The 23,872-nt window shown below is 42.9% G+C and overlaps 1 protein-coding gene across 1 annotated transcript in view; it reads right to left on the bottom strand.

The window, feature by feature from the left end:
- Positions 1 to 8,685, bottom strand: part of cdon (cell adhesion associated, oncogene regulated) — a 32,841-nt gene extending 24,156 nt beyond the window's left edge. The window contains exon 1 of the mRNA XM_034113320.1: positions 8,209 to 8,685. The gene's annotated coding sequence lies outside the window, so the exon portion shown is untranslated. The remainder of the gene's footprint in view (positions 1 to 8,208) is intronic.
- Positions 8,686 to 23,872: the final 15,187 nt, after the last annotated feature.

Raw genomic sequence — 23,872 nt, 5'->3', positions numbered from 1 at the left:
ACGTTATTAAAAGTGGGACAGACTTAGACAAGGGGAGTGAGCTGAAGGAGGGGAGAGAAAGAGAGACATGATTTGGAATCAAATACGGGAATTAGTAGGGGGAGAGGGTTCCCTTTGTTTTTCAAAGAGAAGATGCATTGGAGGGGTTGAGTTGATCCATAATGCAAAATGACTGCCCTTGTCTGAACCTGACATCCTGGGGAAAGTTAAAGCAAGTCTCCTTAATAAATCATTTAAAGTGAGACTGACTGCAGAAGACAAAATTAGATACATCTTCAAGGACAGTCTGCTTTTCAGACAGTGCTCTCTCTCTCTCTGTCTGAGGGAGGACAGAGCACAAGCGGTCCGGGAGGCGAGGGGTAACAGCGGGGCCAAGCGGGTCCCAGAACCCAGAGACGCCTCAGCCCTGACAACACGGCCGTGGTGAGGGATCAGGAGAGAGGAGGAATGAAAGAAGAGGCCCCCGGGGATCAGACAGTCACATCCCACAAAGCCCTGTTTACCAAGGACACACATCCAACCCCCCCTACTCCCAACATCTCCGTTCACCAAAAGCCCCACCCTCCCAAAGTGCCAGGGCCGGGACCTGGGAGACAGCGCTAATTCTGCCCTGAGGCTTGTTGGCCGAGGACACAAACAGAGAGCTGAGAGGGGAGTAGGGAGGGGAGGGAGGTAGACAGATTGAAACAGAGGGGACTGAATGGTACAGTATGTAAGACCCATCTTAATTGGAGATTGTTCTGCAATGTCTTGTTTTTCCTGGGAATCTGTGGAGGGGTCGGACAGGAGGGTGGGGAGGTACGGCTGTTTCCCAAGGTCCTGAACAGCGGGATTAACCACAGGGGCGAAACTCAATAGCGGCCTCGGACACTGGAAACAGATCCCCGGGTATCGCCACCATACAAGGCCACCTCGAGACCTTTTGCAAAGCACATGTAACTAACAACCCTTCCCCATTGTCGGAGCACTCTGGGTCCTTCCGGCTGATTTCACAGGCTTTTCAGCCCACAGGGGAACGTCTGCTCAGACGAAAAAAGGTCATTCTGATGGAAAGGAGGAATGCTCAAGAAGGCCTTCTTGCCCGCAGGGTGCGTTATAACACTGATCATCAACATGTGCCAAGAGTCTGATTCATCACGCCAGGCGAGAGGGGAGCTGGGATTGTGCAGCCGTGGCACCGTAGCAGAAGAGGCCACAGATTCACATTCCTTAATATCAGCTTTGATTAGAGAGATGATGGGAAAACGCGTTGATGCAAGGGAGGGAAAAATGATAAGAGTTTTCCAAATGTCTTGAAAATGTCTACCTTTTCTGGGGGAGTCATGACACTATCTGTGCTTTTAAATGCTGTTGTGTGGGCTGTGTACTATGGGCACACAGTGATGTGATCCAGCTGCCCCCACCCCTTCCCACCCCCCCCCTGTCTCTCGTCCCTCCCTAACTCTCCTGGATTCCATCACTGCTCGTGTCTCTACGGCAACAAGCTGTGAAAGACGCAGACAACAGTTTCTGTTCAGTCTCCTCCTGATAGGTCCCTGGCTCAAGACCAAAAGTACTTTCAAACTAAAACATACATTATATAATGTAATGTGCAACAAAAACAATATGACAGCGTGTCCAAAATGGATACTAACAGGACATTTGGCAAGGTCAGTATTAAAAAAGCAACCAGGAATAAAACTCAACTGGGTTGCTTGCAGGGTGTTTGCCTCTTCTTTGTTTTGTCTCTTGAGAGGCGTGAGAAAGTAAGTACACACAAAAGTATTTTAATTTCTCAGAACGATAAATTGACTCTGCAAATATCATGGAGCTACGGCCCGTAAATTCACAGGGGGAGGATTTACGGGACAGAAGCGTTGCCTGAACTCCACAGCCAGCAAGCAGAACAAAAACAAACACATGTAAAAAGGTTAAAATATAATTAGTCTTCCTCACCAAGTCCACAAATCTCTTTCAAAAACCCAAACAAACAAACCAGCTCCCTTGTACGTACAAGTTTGAGGAACCAAAGACAAATATGCAGTCCCTAACAGAGCGTGTAAATGCTTTATTTAGTTTGTCTAAATGTTTATCCGTCTCAACTTGTAACACTCCACGCTTGTTGTGCGGCAATCGAGTGATCACAAAACAAACTTGGTGGTGATACATCAACACATGCACACCATCTAAGTTTCCATTTCTGGCTCTTGGACAAATCGAAAAAAGCCCTGCAACATATTTAGGGTCCAGGCTGCTCGTTGCTGCAGTGTTGGAGGTAAGAAGAGCTTTTGGCAGATGACATAGTGCTCTGATGGCGCCAGGAGAAGCACAACAGCAAAACAATAATACAGAACCCATGGCGAATGTCAACTAAGTGTCGGTTGTGTAAGAGCACAGCTAAGCGATGACAGTGACTTTAACTTGATTAAAGTCAGTCAGACCATAGTTTTTAGAAATACCTCCGCTGTTTTCTGTGTGTCTGCTACAATCTTCCCAGAACAATGCAGACGGCTGGACTAACCATCCTTCTGACTTGGATTCCTCCTCTCACATTGAATATATTTTATAAATAAGGGGTTCCATTGCTCCCTAAGGGCATACATCTTGGATCAGGGAAGGCCCAAAATGGCACCCATAACCACAGGCCCGGGGGCAGGCAGCAGCAGTGCCCACACTGCCTCACACTCTGATCTGGGAGAAAAACAGCCCTTCAAACAAGTAGCGTGTTTGTCAGCCGGAGGGGAGTGCCAGCCACTAGTTTTGCCTTAATATAGTCTTGCTGATCCCTGTGCTGGCTTTTCAACAGCACACACACATTCTGGTTCGCAGAAAACCCATGTCAGATGTGACTTATTGGTTCAACATTTGAAATAGAAAGCTGCGGTTGCTCACAGTTTCAAGAAGAAAAGACTCTAACTCTTGGGGGCCCATGCTGAGGCGACTGACTAAGTCAGGCATATTTAGCAGGGTCAGTTTCAGGAAGGGAAAAATAAATGAATCTTGCAAACAGGAAGACGCTGAGGATGCAAAAAAGAAAAGAAAAAAAAATCCGCACAAATGTTCTGAAATACTTTGCTGCGAGAGCTGTTGGCAAGGGTCCGGTTCAGAAGTTCACTCCCTGAAATGTTCCCTAGGGCTGAGGCTTCGTTTAGAACGCTACACAAGACAAGAAACAATGGGTCTCATCGGAGATACTCGTTTGACGATAATGAGAAGAATTGTTGTTTTTGGCGATTGGCTAATATTTTGTAAAAGTCCATGTCAAACCCTCCTTGGGAACTTTTTGTTCTCTCTCATACATAATTTGATCATGTTAAAATGGAATATATATATAAATAAAAGCCGCACAACCCCTCCAATGATTATGAGCACATCATAAAAAGGCATCTGTAAAGGAACTAACTTTAACCGTAGGGCTAAAAAAGACTTGCAGTGTGCTTCAAACGGCTTGGGACCAACACAGTATTTTTGCAGTCTGTCCCAGTCCTTTGGTCTTTTCATCAAGCCCACCAGCTACTTGTAAAATGAGTTCTAAGCAAACAGTACATCCTAGTTTCCTAAAGTAAAAGTCTCTATCAAACATGGTCTATCTTTGTCACACAAACTGCTTTTGACCGTCTGATGTTCTGTACCCGTCTGGACAGTGCGTTTCTTCTTCAAAGCGCTGTGTGTGGTATTGGTTTACATTCCCTTATCATATTAACAAGGCAGACATATATATTTAGTCGAGGCCTGTACTTCCATTGCATTAACAGAAAACAAAACATCATCAGAGAAGAAGCAGATCTCCTCGCTCTGCATATCTCCAGCCTGTGCGGATTGGTCCCGCTTCATTTCGGTGGCTGGCTGGAACATCTGTTTCTGCTGCTCCAAAAAACTGTTTGTTTGTCTTAACAATTACGCCCTGATGTTTCTCATTTCATTTCTTAAATCTCTTGAAAGTCATTATCCAGTTTCAGGTCCTTCAAGGTTCTGAAATTGTAGAAACTCAATACGACCATCTGTTGAAAGCTGGTGTATACATCAGGCTACAGTCAGCTCACCTTTGACATTTCAGAGGAGTCGTACTGGAGGAAGCATGCGTCCTATCTGTAACCTGCTGGAGTAACATGCTTGCATAGTAAAGCGAGTCAGAGTCGGGCTGTTTGGATCATCTGTCAGAGGGGACATGGGAGAAATAGGGGAGGGGGTCCCTCTGGGAGACATATGCGTTGTAGTTAAAATAATGAAAGTGTGAGCTCAGAGCAGATAAGAAGTGCTACTAATGACAACTTCTTGTAAACATCAGTGACACCTTCAGCTACTGCGTTTGCCTTCACAGCTTCTCCAACACAGCGCCACTTTATCCAATTCCACTCACAGCTTGTCCCTCAAATACATTTAGGGAGGGAAACGGAGGGTGGAAAAGTAAAGTGTTTTTTGTTAGCACTGCAGCTGCAGGGTGCACTCACCAGCCCAGCAGTCACAAGAACTCAAACTCTTTCTCTGACCTGCCCATCTTTCCCATCAACCCCCTGCTCATGGCTGCTGGGTGTTGTCAATCAGCACCCCCCTGGCTCCTTGAACATGGGAGCTCATTGGCATGCTGCCCAAAACTCCCTTCTGTCCATCTAATGGGGCCTGAGCTCTGGGTCTGTCCTTGACGAATGGAAGCTGAAGTTTGCGGAGTAAAGGCCAGCGTTAGAAAATGGGAAAAAGGCTGCAGTATGACTCAATCCTTGAGCAATGAGAGTAAGAGAAGTTCTCAAAAGTTCAAACTAGTCAGGTTTCTAGTTTGGGAATAGTTGCTTGGTGGGTCACCGCCAACCGTACAACAGTCCACTACATTCTACTTTGTTATACTAAGAAGCTGAAATGGATTAAGCGTCAGAGATTTAGAAAAACGAGAAAGACTTAATTACGGCTGTCAAAATGTTGTCACGGTGAAAAATAAGGTGGTTGCTTAGAATTTAGACATTTCTCTTTTTCTTTTTTACAGCCAAAAGGTTGATCCTTCATTGCAGTTATATGACAGATCACTGTGTGAAACCAAATAAACAACCCAACCACATTGTGATTCAGCTTTTTAATTCACTTCCATTCACTTTGGGGCCAGGGCTGAGGTTAGCTGCATGGCCTCAAGTCTGCATGGCCAAGCAAACGGGAGAATGGGAGGTGCCCAAAATATACTTTAGTCCCCAATTTAGACACACCCTCTCCCACCACATTGACCTCCAATAGACATTCATTCCCTTAACCATTACCAGAATTCTGAAAGTAAGGCTGCAACTATCAATTATTTTCATATGACGGCTATTTTCTGGGTTATTGATTTTCCTTCATGTATAAATTCGGACAAAATGGTGAAAAAGCAAACCCCCTGAGCCCAATGTGAAAAGATGTTCACTCATACATAACCTCACTTCCTTTTACCTTTAATGAAACCTGACCGTTACGATGGAAACCCAAGCATTTACTGCCACTCTTCAACAATCATGTGTCATTGTTGGAGCATATGCGGTTTCTGATTATAATACTGCATCAGAAAAAATCAAAAGAGCCATTATGAGAGCAGCGGCTGGTATCATTACACATGCTTACATTCAAATTGCCCACTTAACATAGTTCTCCTACAGCAACATGTGTTTATCATTAGCGAGCACACTAATGGCTCAAACATTATTCGAGCTCACTTAATGGCATAGTTGTGCTTTGTTCAGGGTCTGTCTGATAAGAGCCGGGCCACTAATGGTTTATTAATTTCCCTAAGAGCCACAAAAAACTCTGCAAAAACAAAAACATGACTCAGAGGTTCAGGCATTGTCTGATTCAATCACATTACCAATAAGTTACTGTGGGGAAAATCCCACAGAATACTAAAAATACTCCACGGGTCTATGCTCAGCTTGAAATCCAACAGTTATTGGTATTGTAGCTTGGATTTATGGCTTTATTTTGTTGCAATTGCTCTGAAAGAAATGCCTAATAATGCTGTGTTGAAATATTTCCAGCAACAAAGAATGAAACAATATTTTCCACAGACTGACCAGAATGCAATGCACTGGAAGGAGAAAACAATCAAGGGGGAACTCATGGAGTGAGAGTCAGAATGAGGCAGGTTAAAGGAAACTGACTCGGTATCAAGACTCTGTATCCAAACCTGAGGGAGGATTTCTCCTTTAAAGTGAACGCCCGAACACAAAGAGCAAACCTTGCTCTGCCCCTGTCAAAAGCTCACCCAATATTGGGGAGCACTGAAAGGATTTGAAAGGCATCGGAAGTGTCTTCTTGTCCCCCTCCGACGCAACAATGAACGAGCATCTGTTTGAACTTGAAAGTGTTTTATCTGAGAGCAGCCATGTGTGTCCCACTGACTGGATGTCATGCATTGGGGAGGGATTCAACACTTTGTTCTCGATAACTTTTAAGTGTGCAGTTTTCTGAGAGTCACCCCTATGTAACAAAAGACTCTGTGAAGCTCTGATGATAGGGGTGAAGAGCAGACAGAGGAAATGACTTCAGGGAAATGAGTGAGGAGCAGCCACAATATTACTATAACTTTTACACTATTATCTTTTTACATAACTTCGTTATTTGACATTCATTTCAATTCAAACTATGTGGATTAATGTGTATATTTCAAAATCAAGTCTGTCTTTGACTCTATAACTATAAAGTTTGAGTTGTCTTCCTCAAAGTTCCTGAGGTGCGGCGGTGCGGATCACAACACAGAGAGACATGAGTAGAATAAGCTCATGCACACACTTGCACTCTCAGTCCTGAGCTGTTAGTGAGGGCATTTTTTGACACGTCCAAAATGTTTCTTACTTTTGGAATATTTTTTTTAAGAAGAGATGTGCAAATTGGAAAAAAAGAACTGTTCAATCATCAATCAGACTACGTTACGCATCTGCATCTTCAAAGTATTTTTTAAATTCCCTTCCACCTGTAATGTTATTGTCATTTGTGTAACTAAACTAATCTTAAATCCAAAATCACATTCCCTATCAGTAAACATTGAAAACACCCTGCAAACAGACAGGTACAGTTGTCTTTGTACGCTTTGCACAGTAACTTGTGCACTTGCCAGGTTTTACAGCAATACCAACATGGATTTAGCAAACCGACATTTATGACACCCTGAGGGGGTTCATCTAAAACAATAAAGGCTCTCTGTCTTTGGAGAGAGGAAAAAAAACACAACTTTAAATATTAGTCTTAGTCACCATGTTCCTGCACAGCGGTAACTGTGGCAGAAAGCTGGCTCCTGCAGTGGATTCATAATAAAAGTATAACTTTAGAACAAAGTCATGCTTCTTATAGAGCAGGTTCCTTTCGTCCTTTTATGACTGAGACACCAATGTGTCAAATTGTGGAACATATTTGCCATTTCTAAAAGAAAATGCTCTTTCATCTTTCAAAGAGCAGAAAATGCAGTGAAGGCCATCTGTTTTCAACTGGGATGTGAAGTATCCCTGCCTCCAAGGGCTGTTGGACCAAACAAATATTTATCCCTTTCCCCTTTGTTTGATTCACCTCTGAAACAACACAATGCACTGAGATGCGTCAGAATGCATTAAGATGACAGATAACTGCTGAATGATGATTCTAATTTGAATAGGTTAATTTTTTGCAAAAAGCTTACAAAGCATGGTTTTAAACAACATGCTGATCAGTGTTGTATTTCCTATTTTTAGATAATGATGTAACAACTATGCAGACTGAAGTCACCAAAAGCCAACAAAATCATATTATTGCACTTCATAGGCCTACATACAGAGACATATTCTTAATAACCAGAGATGTCATCCAATGAAGTCAAAACTGTACTTTAAGAAGCACAACGTGTAAAAGTCATTAATTGGAGTCAGAGTATATATGTAATGTCAAAGTAGCCTAAGTGCTGATACAGTATATAATGGGGAGAGTAATTAATGTACAAAATATTCATCTTTGTACACGGGCGCCCCCCGTTTAGCAGCCTGCCACACAGACAGCATGTAGCCTGCCTCTCCGTGCCGCTGCTCCACTTTCACCACAAAACAAAGTAAAGAAAACACTGTAATGTTTTGGAAACTGATTACACTGGCACTGCGGCGCTCTCTGCTCCTTTGAACGTCACTTTTTCTTTTGTGATCGTTACCAGAGAAGCCCAGCTGGCCTGGTGCAAACACCGAAGCCTCCCTCCAACCCGCTCCCAGGCAGCCGGCCCGGGACTCCCCTGTCTGCCGCCCGTCCTTACGTCCTTACCTCTCTTGCAGGAGGGCAAAAGCTGCGAGCCGTCGGGTGAATTAGCAGCAAAACGCATTCTTCTGGAGGCAAATCCGTACGGGGCCCTCCATTAGACACGGGCTCAAAGTGCGAGACGACAGGAGGAACATGAAAACAGCCGGAGGTAGAGCGAGTCGAAGAAAGTCTTCAACCCCGCGGAGCAGCGCAGACTTCGGGGCCAAGGTGCGACAACTCCCCCCTGGTCTAAACTCGAGCTGAGGTAGCAGAGAATTTCCTCCTGTGAAGTTTTGAGTCCGCGTGTTTGGTTAAAAGAGTTACGTCCCGTTTTGTTTGCTCACAAACTCTGTGTCTGTCTGTGTAGCCCGTTATTGTAACTTCTCCCACAGCTCTCGGTCTCCGTCTCTAGCGCTGCCTCTTCCACACACGCATCTTTGAAGCCAGTGTCGAATTGCTCAGCAAATTATGGCAGCGGCGGAGCTGGTCGTCAAACCAGGAATGTCCCAGCCCCTCAGCTCAATACGGCTCCTGGAGTGGAGAGGGGAGGGAGAGAGAGAGGAGGGGGTGTTACCCATATAGACAGTGCATTAACAAGTTTTACAATCTTGGGAGAAAAAAAAACTTCCTCCTTCCTTCCCTGAACACTTACCTGACTATTGTTGTCAATCGTATCCACCTGAACTTCGCTTTGTGCGACTCCATGATGCACATTAACATCATAATTATGGCTTTAACATGAATAATAGTTTTTTCTTTAAAGTAAGAATTGTTGTAATGTTGTTTGACAATTAAGAGTGTGCACATACAAATATAAAATACAGTAATACAAACTTTTAAAAACCCAAATATCATCAATAAAAAATGTAATGACATTGTTATGATTTTATTCAATCAATAGATGTGTGGTTGTTTTTGTTAAGTTTGTTCAATGCTATAAAGAGACATTTCACCTGTATAGAACCTCTTACTGAAGTTGCAGGGATGGCAGGAAATTACATGGTTTTATTTTGGAACTACAATAAGCTGTTATCTTATGCAAGTGATCATCATATGAAAACCTGACACCCATATGAACAATAGTTATTATATTTGTGGAAACAGTACTTTAACCTTTATGACTGACATTAGCTTTACACATAGTTTTCTTGCCATGAATTTATATGTGCATGCATGTTAGTCACTTTTTTTCTTCCTCTTTCCGCATTATTTATGGTTACTGAAATATGTTTTTTTACTAGCAAGACCAGAAACCAAACTGTGTCCACACTGGTTGCTAAAGCTTCCTTTACTGTGTAAATCTACCTCTGTGCTTAAATCTGTGATAGTTCCATACCGCACAAACAGCCTCAAAGCCATAAAGGCAGTTCTCATTTTTCAGTGGAATACACTGTTCCTTGTAGATTAAACCCACTCTCACTGGGCCCATTGAATTGAATTAAAGTTATTTGGGAGGGGGATGTTTGAACAGCTAATGGCTATGGGTAATTTCTGGCATCGGACCTGTTGGTTGGATGGGCTGAATGTTGGTTGGCTGGAGCCATTTCCTCATCACTAGGTGCAACGCCTTCACAGAAGGGTGGGGGGGGAGGGAGCTGGGAGTGTAAAACAGTCATCTGTTGTGCGTATGGGCATGAGTAAACAGCATAATCATCTTGGAGGCAGTAATTATGTGCTCCAGCGTTGGCCGGGCGGCAGCGGCGGGCCCACCCTGCTTCAGACAGCAGGTGCAGCTCACCATGTGACAGCTGACTGCGATGGAAGGTGTGATCCAATCCTCCCGGGGCCGCCTCGACCCAGTGAGGGCCTTCAGGCAGACAGGGCCAAAGCCAACAACGCCAGAAAACCTCTGACACAGCAGGAAAGGGAAAAAACGATGGAGGAGGTGGTGGAGACGGGACTGATGAAGGACGGATGCTCCAACTTTGTTTTTACAGCACTGCTATCTTTTTTGCCAGTTTCTCTCATTTAGACATTTTTTCCCTTGTAATGGACAGTTTGACCTCTTCCTCCTGATTTATGACGACCACTTAATCCACATTTCTATTATCAATACTTTAATTATTTACATGTCTTGGTAAAGCACACTGAAAGGATTATTATGGACTCTTTAATAGTGATTCATAACCAAATATTTAACTGCAGGTAAACTGAGGATCCTTAGGTCAACTCAACCTGGCAACCCACAAGTTTCTTTAAGCCATATATATAAAGTGTAAACAAATGGCGTGTGAATCATTAATAACAATAATCTGTTCTCATTGGACAGTACAGCCCACTTTTTTCCTCATCATTATTTTTAATTCATTTTCTTCACCCCATTTTCTCCCTCCTCTCTCCGAGGGTCAGGAGCTGGTTGGAGATGGAGACGGAGGCTCGGGTTCAGAGGGGGGTGAGTGGGGTGATTGGACACAGTCGCATGTGAAAGGCCAGAGAGCGGCGAGTCCACAGGGAGCAGGGTCCGCACACAAAGGGCCAGGGAGGGGCCCAGCGGGGGCGGGAGGGGCGGCCGAGGAGGAGAGGCCACGCTGGGAACCAAAGCTGACAGCACAGACACTTCTCATCCACTGAGGGCTGGCCTGTCTCTGGCCCCCTGGGGTAATATCCTCACTTATCTGAGCGGAGCTGCCAGAGAACCACGGCAGCCTCAGCCAGCAGAAGCAGCAGAAACACTGAAGCCCACATCTCACTGATATGAAGTCTCTTTCCTCAGTCCTATCAGCCCTGATCAAGAACAAATAGCTTATAACACACTTAGCCACAGAGGTGGGAGGTAACTACATTTACTCAAGTACTGTACTGAAGTACAATTTTGAGGTACTAGTAGTTGACTATTTCCATTTAATGCTACTTTATACCTTTACTCCGGTAACATTAACACATTTGACAAATTCTATAAAAAGTGTGAATTGCACACATAGTGCACATACGTTTTTATATTTTCATGAGTGGTATTTCACAACAATGATATATACTGTAACAGTCTATGTTGGAGTAGGGGTCTACCAGTAGCTACTTTTAACAAAATGCATCACAAAAAAATCAACTACTCTTTAAGTCATTAAGAGTCAAATTATTTAGATATTTTACAAAAAGAACTTTGTTTGTCTACAACAGTAACATGCTACGTGATGCAACAATATTAACTAGAACAATTTCACATGTATAAATATAATTAATACACACATAAGGTAATTGAAAAGGTTTGACAGTAATGTATTGGTACTTTTACTCAAGCATGAATACTTCATCCACCACTTTTTAGCCAATACAAAATTACTTCTCGAGATGGCGAAACAACGTCAGTTTACACTTTATACATTCAAATACTGATTTGTGTATTTGGCTTTTATAGGGGAAATGGTAGGACCGTCTAACAAGGGCTTTGTCTAAATGCTCAGGCTGGGTTTGTTTGGAGTTAGTCACTCCAGCTTGCTGTCCTTTGCTCTGAGGATAATAAGCCTCCGACCACTGTCAACAGAGTGTTTATGACCTGCAAAGCAGCCCTGGGTTGTGTTGACTCTGTCAGCAGGGGCCTGAGGGACGCCTGACTCCCAGTGCTATTAAAAGGCACTTCCAGATAAGAGGAGTACCATCCCTCTGTGGGAGCCGGTCAGGATTTGTGGATTCGACAGCAGGACAACATACCAAGGCTTAATTGTTGTTTGTTGTATTCGTTAGATCCGACTCCCAGTTTTATGTAACTACTTTAAAGCAGATGTGGAGGGTGAAATGCCATGAACAAGCACTTGTTGCATTTCTTTTTCTAGAGTGATTTCAGACAGTCCTTTTTCTAACCTGCAATAACATTAATTTGGAACGTTTATACGTTTTTATAAGACAAGAAAAACGTTGTGCATGGGCGAATACATTTATACGAGACTGAGAAAAATCACAATATTTTACAACATAGGGTAAATGGATTTCCCCTCAGAGGGCTGTATATCTCATGACTTAGACAGGTGTGTGCAAGGAGTGTGTGTGTGTGTGTGTGTGTGTGTGTATTGTCCCTTTCTGTATGTTGGACTATGCGCCTACAGTTGTGTGTGGGGGTTTGTAAAAGAAAGAGAGAAAGTGAAATTTGAAGGCACCTCTCTACATCTGGTTTCTGCATCACTGCGGTGGGATCACATTATCCATCGTAGGCTCTCTGGGAATTTCATCGGTCTGTAACATCTCACTTATTCACACGTCTCCCCGGCCGCAACCGTGTAGAACAATCCAGAGTGTCCCTCGTGACTCTGCAGCGACCCTGCACATCCTCTGACCTTCCTTAAAGCCTTCTCCTGTCTGATATCGTGCCTCTGTGAGAACTGTAAAGAGCATAAAACTGTCCAAACTCCAGTTGTCAAACACTGTCACTGTTTTGCCTCAGATGTCAACAACCATTTAAATGATTATGAACACAGCTAGTGCCCCTCCTACATGGATGGGATTAAAGAAGACAAAGAGTCAAATTTAAAGGATTGATTCATTTGTCACATTTGATGAATTAAGCTAATACAATTAATTTAAAAAAATGTTGCTCCAAATTGATGATCCAAGGACAGAGAGATCTGCTTGGTAAATAAAAAGATATGAAATATTCACAATCTCAAAGAGTGGATCCAGAGCTCAATGATATAAAAACATGGATATATATACAATTCAAAATAACTATACAAAAAGCATGGGTTTTAAAGCATAGCCAGGTGTTAATCTATGACTAAACATTGGAAAATGTCTTGCATGAAAACATGTATTTTATGGGTCAGATGTATGTTGTTCAACTGATGTAGCAAAATCTACTACCAGTCCGTTTTTTAAACAACTCATGATGTGGAGCTGATGTGAAACTGCTCTGCTACTCTGCACTATATCACTTCCACCGGGGTCAGATTTATAACGGATCCCCAAATCATACGAACGTGTTGTTCCGGTCTCATCCCCAACATCCGAATCGGCACTGACGTGAAGCTGCCACGATAAAGCATGCGGGAGTTGGGTGTAGTGGGTATCTGGGGAGCCGTGCAGCAGGAAGAGCTTGAAGTGAAATATCATTCTTGTTTAACACTGATGTTTGCTCTGGTCCCACAGGCCCATGGTGACCTTGTGATTTATGGAGCAGCGCTGGAGGAGCAGATCAGAATACAGCTGCCCCATAGCTGCACACAAACATGTGAATTCCAGACTCAAGCATAACTGCTAGCCTTGCTCTACATTCAAATTCAATAAAGCTTTGGGTTTTCCGTTTAATAGACTTAAAATATAAATAAAATAAATAGAACCATTTCTTTTTTGTATATTTGCTTCAATCCAGGGATTATGTGTGTAAAAATGTGACGCTTGTTGCTGCACACTGGCTTTTACAGCTCATTCTGAATGGCATGAAGTGATGTAGAAAATGAGCTAGATGGAGAGGATTAGGATCCGAGACTGCAAGTGCTTATCATCTCCCGTAGCACTGGAGTGTAGCCATGGAAACAGGAAGTGAGAGGCAAGCGTCCAAGATGGCCACCAGCTTGTGAATGGGCGCATTCCTCAACGGCAGGGTGTCTGCAGGAGGGAGGAGGGGCGAGCGAGTGTGTTTACTCCGAAAAGGGACTATATAAATAGTAACTGCTGCTGTTTTAAGGACTTCCTGTCACTAGGTATTCCATAAAACAGTAGTTAAATAAACAATCAGTTTCCCATTGGGGCGGCCTTGTCTATACTGAAGTGAGGTCTGCTGTGGGTTCAAACCAGGACCCCGGCTTGTGGATTTTAAAGCCCCAGACTGCAGTCATGGAGCTGTTACAGGTCACCACACTCTCTTTCACTCGTACCCCGTCTGGTCATATAACTTCCACACACACAAACCCAGCCTGAATTCCACATTCAGCATATTTTTTTCTCTGCTGAGTAACTTCTCCGCTAACTTTTCAATAAGCTCCTTTTCCTTGTTTTGTTATGCGAGTTGTGCATGTGGTGGTCCTCTGTTCGCCACTGCATGGATTCAGGGCCTTTTAATGATCTGAGCAGGACTTCATTCAGAGTTAAAGAACATTAAGGTGAGACTATAGGAAATTAAGTTTAAAAGTTCATGCAGTTTTGTATTTTTTGGTATTCTATCCCTAGCATATTGAACTTCAAATGGTGAAATGTTTAAAATGCAGCTTTATATCGAGGGTTGTCACATCCATTTTAAAGTAACAGAAGCAAGTGAACAACTAGTGTTACATGCAATAAATCCTAAGAGATCTCTTAAAACAATACTCACATGCTGACATGTACATTGTTCATATGGAACCTCTAAAAGCTGCTGATGGAGGGGATAAATGTTCCTGATTCTGTGTAAAATAATACTCCGTAGCTCATTAAAAGTGAGCCCACAGCAACATCACACATCTAGTGGGCGTTTTCTAAAGTTGCACTCATTGTGGAACAACATTTCAACTGTGTGTCTCCTCCCAGTAGGCAAACATTGTCCACAAAAAGATTCCACTGGACAAAAAGGCCTTTGTGCTCATCAGTTATTGCCTATCACTTGCATTTCTTTGACGCAAAATGGAGAGGGGGAACAGTTACAGTGACAAATGACTCTTCCAATATACATGTGCACATCTGGATATTGGGCTTCCAAATTAATTGAAAAAAAAACTATTACCTACAAGAGAGCAGGGAGACACGTACACACACAAATATATAAATATATGCCAATACGCAAATACACAAACATGTACCAGCTGGCATTGTCAAGAAGGACAACATCCATCACTCCGGCTCTGTTTTAGACAAGACCGTGAAGCTGTCAGCATGCATTCCTGAATGCAGCTTATGCAGAGCACATTTGTCAACCTTGAGGAGATGCGCATGCCCAACATGTTTGGATGTTTAAAGATATCTCATTATGGCCTTTGGAAGTTATTGGCATTCCCACAGTTGCTAAAATAATCCACAAACAGAGCGTTGTGGTATCAGTTTAGACCAGAGGCCTATACTACGAAGCCGGATTTTCGCTTAGCCGGCTAACTTCAGGGAAAACTCGGGCTTTCCGGTCCTACGACGCTGGTTCTCTTATTAGCGGGCTAGATCTCCATGGTAACTTATGCTGAGCGGCTAACCTCCTCGGGAGGAGGTTAGGTTGCAGGCTAGAGATCAACTCAGTGAAAGGACCGCCTGCTGACCAATCAGAGCTCCGTGTGCGGAGTTTAAAGCTATCAAGTCATATTACAGGATAGAGGAAATACAGAAAAACTTTGCAGGAAAGACGGCCGGCAAAAATCAACTGACTGTGTGAACGTGAAAATTAATAGAATATCCCCTCCCATCTTCAGAGCAATCTGACTATTATAACATTAGCGTTAAGAAAGCTTACTTAAATATCTGCCACGACATAAGTAACCGGATCAGAGTAACATTAAGTACAGTCCGCGGCACTGTGAGTGCAGACGTCGATGTGTCCCATTATCATTCATATCATATCACATCATAATGTATCATATATTTCCTTATTTGAGTCAGCTTCTTGAGCCGTATCTGGCCGTGCAACACTCACAGTGTCACATACTGTATGCAGAAGTATTATTTTAAGCAACACATTAAGTTGACGAAACACTCGAGTCAAATGTAATTAAAGTCAGATCCACTCGTGTCTTGGACGGGGCAGTGATTTCATAAACCTGTTAATGTACGCATTCAAACGCTTTTTCTTTTACCAGCTATATTCACCTTGCAGGTGCAGCTATGTGGCTTTTATCCTGGATAAAGTGTTTAAGTCATGGATGTTTAAAGTTTAACTTCTTCATATTTGACTAATATTAAAGTTAACTTTTCATTCAGGAAGTATGACGCTGCGCTGTCAGTACGCTTGTCCGTGTTTGAGATTGGTCGAATGCTCCAAATACCACCCCTTTCATGTGAACGCGCACCTAACTAGATAGGACACGGCTGGCTTGAGCGATCCACTTGATAACCAGCGTCGTAGTACAGTTTAGCGAGAGCGCGTATGTTTTGGATTGGGCCAACCGGCTAACTCAAACATATCCAGGTTAGGAAAATCCGGCTTCGTAGTACAGGCCTCTGGAGTGGTGCAGGGTGATCCTCTGTTTGTTTATGAGGCCGAGGACAGGATGTCAGGGTGTGATAGAGCCGCCCTCATAATTTTTCTTAATTCCACCCGACACAGACAGTGCCCTCATCTCTGGAGAAGTATCACTTTTGTTAAAAGTCAAACACATCATCCAGGAGGATACAATCTTTCACTCTTCCGCTTTTTCAGATGTTGAGCTTGAGTCTCCGGGCCCCGCAGGCGCACAATCACAGCAAAGTATCACCAGATAGTCACTATGGAGCCACGGGGAAATGTACAAAGAGTAAACAAAGTGTGTGTGCATGCCTATCGAGTTTTACCTATGTCTGAGCGTGTTTTATGTATACATAAAACACGCATGTATCCATATATGGATGCATGCTTTGTCTCTGCAACCACATTGCGACATGTCCTCTATTTAATCAGACATTTGTTGGGTTCAATCAAACCCCATAAGAGAGGCTTCCCCCCAAACAGGATGCACTGTAGGCAGATGTGAAGTGCAGACACTGATGTCTTCATAACGTTCCCTGCTTTTTCCCCCTCTCCTGTAACTCATGGTATTTCACCCAGCTCTGCCTGTCCCCTTTTTATTTTTCTCCCCTCATGTCGGGGAGACAACTTAGATCCGTGAACAATCTGCTCCATCCCGCTCCCCTTCTCCGCTCCATAAATCCAGCTCCCTAGGGACAGCTGGAAAGACAGTACAGGCAGGAGCCAGATAGAGCTGTCTGAAAAGGCTCCTGTTTCAAATTAGGCTTGCTGGACAAAAGTCCCCTCGACCCCAAAGTTGAATCAGTATCTACTTCCTGTATACTATTTCGTAGAGGGGTGTGGACGGACACTGGAAGGTGAGAGTCGGTGTGTTAGCAGCGAGGAAGCTGGTGTCACTGTGGTCTCCTGATCAGCGCACAGAAAGGCGGTTTACAGCCCTGTTAAAGGCGAATAAAAAGCTCTCTCTAAAGAGGCATATTATTTCATGGCCTGTGTGCTCTCACAGTTAATGTCCCAGCGCAGCGTGAGTTCGCTGGACTTCCTCTCGTCGTGCCTCTGTGTCCTGATGGGCCGAGGTCACTGCACAGCTGTATACTCAAAGTGAAATGGAGGGCAGAGAAATGGAGAAATGAAGTGTGTCAGCACATGAATAATTGCGGGGTTTAAATTATAAATTAGCAGTGAAAATTGATTCTATCGCTGCAGAGACTTTTGTGTAGAGCTTTTTTGCAAATAGTCAACAATGTTATTTTATGTGATATTATTATTTTGGCTTTATTTCTTGTTTGGCTATGTCAAAGACCAAGTTTGGGATCAACATTTCAAATGGGTTGAGCCATTACCAATATTCGAAACGTTCTTAAATTCAGTAGACAACAACTAAAACGATGTTATACTTTGTTCCTCTAAGACTGTAGGTTACTTAATATTCTTAAAGGGGCTCTATTATGCTTTTTGGGGTTTTCCCTTTCCTGTAGACTTCTTCGTTAACTTCCGTAACATAATGACATCACTATGTAACACATTTGCGCCTCTATTGGCTAGTACTAGTGCTCCAACACAATGTACGTGATAGGTTAAGGGGCGGGACATCTCTAAGCGGTTGACCAATCACAACAGAGCCGGCCAGCTAACCAATCAGAGCAGACTGGGCTCTGGTTTCAGACAGAGGGTGAAAAGGGAGTATGAGATTAAATACCTATTTAAACAATAAAGCATGGAAACATGTCACAGTAGAGGCACAAAATACAAATATGAAGCGGAAAATTATTGTAGTACGGCACCTTAAATATAGCACAACACATCTGTATCGAGGCCATGCTTATTTTTTTAACTGATTCTTCAATTATTTTGTTAATTTGGCCAAACAAATACAGACTAGCAACTGAGAAAAATCACCTCAAGGGAAGCTGTGTGGAGATTATACACAGAATCAGATTCCATGAGAAAGTGGATATGTTTTGTTTGAGTGTTAGTTATGAGGGAAATCTGAGTAGCCAGGACAAATTGACGGACTCGGTTAGAATTTGCAGCGCTCGGGATGGATTGATGGCCCAACAGGGAACATTCAGGCAGCTCGTGTTCACCTCTGCCAGAGTGTTCAGGGTCAGGCGCTGCAGCTGAGGCTGATTCAGGTACAGTGTCATACCTGCCTGAACATGGCTGCTTTCATAATGACTGATCTCCCCCCAGGTGCTCATGGCTAGAGCTACTCTCAGGGTCAGGGGGGCAGAGGAGCATGTCTAACACAACCCTGACCTCTGAAAGAATCATTTCCACCTTTGTGACTGTCAAAACAAGCTCCATGTGATGTCAGTGCTTTGACCACCTGCTCCTCCACTCACTTAAAAACACTGTCAATCTCAAATGATTTGAACAATGCTGTGCAAAGCTGTTTCCATATTGACTTTAGTATGCATATTTTCAAAGTGCCGTTAAATTTGGACTTAACAGAGTAAAAAAAGAAATGTATACTCAACTAAGGCCCGGACACACCAATCTGACAACAAAGAACTGACACAGACGGACCCCGACTGTTGCGTCGCCTCGCGTCTCTGCGTTTTGGCCATGTGTCGCACTGAAACACACCGCAAAGACTTCAGCCGACGGCCAAGAATCACGTACGAACTGCGCATGCGTGAGTGGCAATAACTCTCCTTACCAGCAGGCGGCGGTAGTGTGTATTCGCCATTCAAAAGAGGCAACAACCGGAAGACAGACTGCGTGATAACCGAGAGAAGAAGAACAGACTGCGTGATATAAACAAACAACAAATAACGTGTGCGTTCCATTTTCACTCTACAGCGAGAAGCTCATGGGGCTTTCCCGAACCTGTGTCGAGAGCTGGAGTTAAATGAAATCTCAGATTTGCCTTCTTAATAGTTTGTTTGGGTCCCTCACTTCCGTTTCGCTTCTCATGCACCGATTCGCTAGCAGAACAGCCAATCAGAGTGATTTCTTTTGCCGACTGCCTTTGGCCGACTGCCCGCCGATTCAACATGTTTTTTCGGCCGAAAAGGCGTCGGCACGGCTGAAAAGATCCGACGGTGCGGGACACACCAATCTGAGTAGGGCGTGTCAACGCTCATCGTCGACCTGACGCCCACCGACGCCGATAATCGGCCTGGTGTGTCTGTGCCTTAACACAATTTCAGAAAAGGAACATGGCACCATTCTTTATCTTCCTTTTAATCATTATAACATTATTTTCAATATATTGGATCTAATCATTTTCTTTCTCGTGTGTATCTATATGTTGATGTACAGTATGTATGCTGTATATCTGTTTTAATCCTCTTGTTACCTTGAATTTGTACAAAATTCTTATGAATTCAATTAAATCGAGTCACATTTAACATCAGCAATTTACAAACTTTAAAAAAACTTATATTCCCTAACACATGGATTTTGCTTAAACCTTATTGGGCAAACCACAATTAAACAAAAAGGTTTAATATAGTAAGATTTGAGCAAAAATGCTTTCTTTAAAAATTCAAGGTAAGTGATTGTTATACACATTTTGGTAGGGAAGCATTCCCTTCATGGGATCTTTACTGGTTGAAACAAGAATATCTTTGCCCGAAAATGTAAAAGAATATGTCATGGGGTCATCAACATTCAGCTATCAGTCATTTTTTGACCTTATGTCAACCTCTAACGAGCCTCATCCTCCCATACTCCCAAATGAACCTTCAGAGAGTTATTTCAACCCTCTCCACAACTGTTGAAGACAACAAGATCATTCATTAAGAGTTTAAAAATGATAACCTTGTGTATTCAATTTCTCCAAAGAGCTTTTGCTGCATGATACAAACATTTAATAGCTGCGCCACCACTGCACTAACTACTGATTATGCTGTGGTTGCACACATATATTTAGTCTAATGAGAGACTCGCCTGCTACCGTATGGTCTGTTTGTAAGCAGAGAGCTGTCAACTCAGGGAAATTTAGGAGATAATGAGATAAATACTAGTGTCTTGGAACCGCAGTGCAATGGTTTGGCTACAGACGACATCGATTATACTGCATGTTTGTTTAGAGGAGTGATTATTTGCTTTCTGGAAGATATTTTGGACATGAAGATGAGAGAATAATATCTTCATTTTAGCAGTTACAACCACAGCAAGATAGATTACAAGACTTTAACCTGCACTCACATCTGCACACATATGTAAATATATGTAACATGTTCATTCAAATTACTTCTTACTCAAGTTACTTTATCACTTTATTTTTGTTGTGTTAGTATTTTACTTTGTATTCTATTTTATCTTTATTTTTACCTTGTGTGAATCCTGTTTTTCATTCTGACACTGTTGCTGCTATAAACACCTGCATTTCTCCAAGGGGATAAATAAAGTTCCATTTTATCTTATCTTATATATCAGTATCCTGCAACGTGCTGCTTTATGGACACACAGAGGTTACCTGTCAACTTGTCCCAGGACGAGCGTTTGGTTTTGAGGAATTCTCTGAGACTGCACGTTGATGGAATTAATCTCTTGTGTTTTAATCTGGCTCATGGATATTAGGAGCAGCCTCTGCGGCCCCGGTCACATCACCTCTGACCCCCTCTGTAATCCGCCTCTCCCATCAGCTCATTAAGCCCAGGGAGTTCACACCTCTCGCCATGTTGGGCCCAGCTGCGTCTCCCCAGTGCCCGGCCCGGCCTGGGGTGTCAGGAAAGGCTGCCGGCTTCACAGGCACCGAGCGGACTCGGGCCTCTGATCTCTGCTGAAAAAAGGTATAAATCACGGAGTGGAGGTGATGGGCCTAAGTGCTCATTAAAGCAGGCAGTAATAAATGTGGAGAGAATGAAAGGCTTCTCTCTACCTGTCAGCCTGGGCTGCTTAATGAGAGGAGCCTGTTGCACTTTACTAATGGCTGATGATTAGGGAAAGGGTAGATGGAGTGTCAACAAACGTTTACTCTAACAAGTAACATGTAATGTTTAACTGCAGAGCAGCGGTCATAAATGTTTCACAGCGACAATAGGCACCACTGTGCTTCCTTTGACTGCATCCACATACCTTGTCAGATGCATTCATAATCACAATTCAGCTCAGTGTTTTTATATTTGATCATGTCTGATTTATTACTACAATGTTTATGCTTTTAAATGTCACAGTGAACCACAGCGGCTGAGATGTTTTAAGAGGATTGTGGCTTCGTATCCTTGATAGACATTCGCTAAATGGACAAGCTAGTCTCTCTATTCATCAAGCTGACACAGAAATCATTGTGTTTTAAGAACAAAGAAGGTGTTTGTTGTAAAATGTCAATGCAGGATGAGGTATACTCGGAGTGAAAACTCGGATCAGCCTCAATACATACTGATGTCAAAGCTCTAATGATGCAATTCACTTGTTTTTATTTCTGGGCCAACATCCATTCTAAGTTTGTCTTTTTGACTAACATTTTAAATACTTCTCAAATGCATTGCCCAAAATTGTCATTAAAGGTCACCTATTATGCAAAATCCACTTTTCCATGTCTTTTATACATAAACATGTGTCCCCTCTGTGTAAAGACATTCTGAAAGTTTCAGGAAAAAAGATTTGTTCACTTTTTGTCCTGATCCATTTATATAAAAACCTGTCTGAAAATAAGCTGATCAGATTGTGGCCACTTTATGATGTCATAATGTTTTTTGGGGTTGTGTAACCATTAGCTAATAACCAACCAAGGTAACACCTGCCCACCTTATCACCTGAATCTCCTCCTAGAGCACCATTGTGTTCTTTGTAACCAAATCTCTCTCAGAGGGGCGTGGGGAGTGTCACCTTATTTTCATCTAAAGTAACAGACCCAGAATCAGCACTTTTGAAACAGGGCTGAAACAGAGGGGATTATGGGATGCTACAATGCATGATCTGTTTGTTATTTCGAGCCAAACACTTCAGAGACATGTTTCTGGTTTCAGACATGGCCCTGCTTTCAGACAGAAGGTGAAAAGGGGTGCTGCAGCTCAGGCAGTATAGGAAAAATAAAGACCTGAAAATTAGCATTAATTATATGCTGAAAATCCTAATGTATTGGTGCCCGATCCAAGATGCAGCAAACCGTTTGAAAACTAAACTTAAATTAGAGTGAACAGCAAATCTTTCCTGGTGGATTTTTTAAATATCAAATCTGCATTGGAGTAAAAATATGAGAGCAACATGCCTTCAGAGCTCAAGAACACTACACACACAATCAAACAAACATGGTCATATTCATTACCTGGACGGGCCAGCTGCAGGAAAGCTAATATTGGGCTTGGTGGTTTGGTTGACGCGGTGTGGATTAGGATGCAGCGTGGGTGTGAAAGAGCTCTCTTCAGAGGCTTATCGCCCCGCAGACTGACCCCTCCTCCCACTGCAGGACAACCCTCAGAGTCCACCCAAAGACCGCTTTCACATCGCAACCAGGTGGGACACAACATATCTGAGGGGGCTATGTAGTCCTGAATCCCTTCATTCACGCAGAGATTCAGGACAACATATCCCACCTGGTTCATTTGTATTTAATATACTGGAATATGATGTGCTTCATAGCGAAAGTATGTTACAAACCAAAATAAAACGACAAAATGTAAGATTTGACAAATGTTTGGAGAAAGCAACTGAACTTGAGTTAATGGGATTCTAGTCTCTGCAAAGATATATATTTTACAAAAAAATAAAAAATGTTGCTCAGCTAAACACCAGCTGGCATCATCAACCCTGTTGCCTTAAAAATAATAGGATGTCATACAAAACTACATGTTAAAGCTTATGGTTTGGGTTAAACTAATTAAGTTCCTTACGTACTTGAAGTCAGGTTTGTGAATTAAATATGGCATGTATGTGGCTTAAGTTACATCTGTTACATAATTTACCTTTAATAAGTCGACACTGACATTTGGTTTTACAATGGACACGAACAGCAGTCTCCTGGGTAAAAGCCTTGTTTTTTTCCCCCATCCATCTATCCATCAATCCTTCCACCAAGACCCCCTCCCTAGGTCAAGTTGGACAATAATAGAAGCAAACTTGTGATTGGTCAAAAAGTTTCCCTTGTTTTTTACAGTGCAGTTTCGTGTTATGGGAAAAGGACATTTTTAACAAGACGAGGCTGCATCATATTGTTCTGTGAAAATATCTACTTACTATGAGAACTGTTTTCTATCCTAAAAATGAAACCCAAGGGGAGTGTGGGGAGGAAAGAAATAAAAAGAGAAGGGCAGGCTTGACTGGATTAGGAGCAGGCCTGTTTTTCCTCTCCATGTCAATGCACTCCTGCTCCACGATAGATAGATAGTGACGGCCTGCCAGTTGGTTTTCATTACATCCTTTGCACTTCAGACCGACCCAGAAAAACAGCATCCCTCCCTTCCTTCTGCCCCCTCTCAACTGAGCACTTTTCCCTCTGAGGGAACGGTACGAAATTGTTCCTGAAAGTGAAAAAAAAAAAAGTATAGCCAGAGGGGACTTTTTTCAATGTATTTTTCTAATATCCTCTTCAGACTTGAAGTCTCCCGCTGGATGCCTTTTTTCTTTTAAGTAAACCCTGTCATCTACCCCGTGGGGGCTGCGCTGGAATGCTACTTCAATATAAGATCTGTACCTTTGCATTCTCTGAAATGCATGCCTATGTGTGTCCAAATGGGTCTCCACACAGGG

Source organism: Trematomus bernacchii, unplaced genomic scaffold (genome assembly GCF_902827165.1).
Source record: "Trematomus bernacchii unplaced genomic scaffold, fTreBer1.1, whole genome shotgun sequence".
Lineage (NCBI taxonomy): Eukaryota > Metazoa > Chordata > Actinopteri > Perciformes > Nototheniidae > Trematomus > Trematomus bernacchii.
This window is presented reverse-complemented; position numbering and strand designations above follow the sequence as displayed.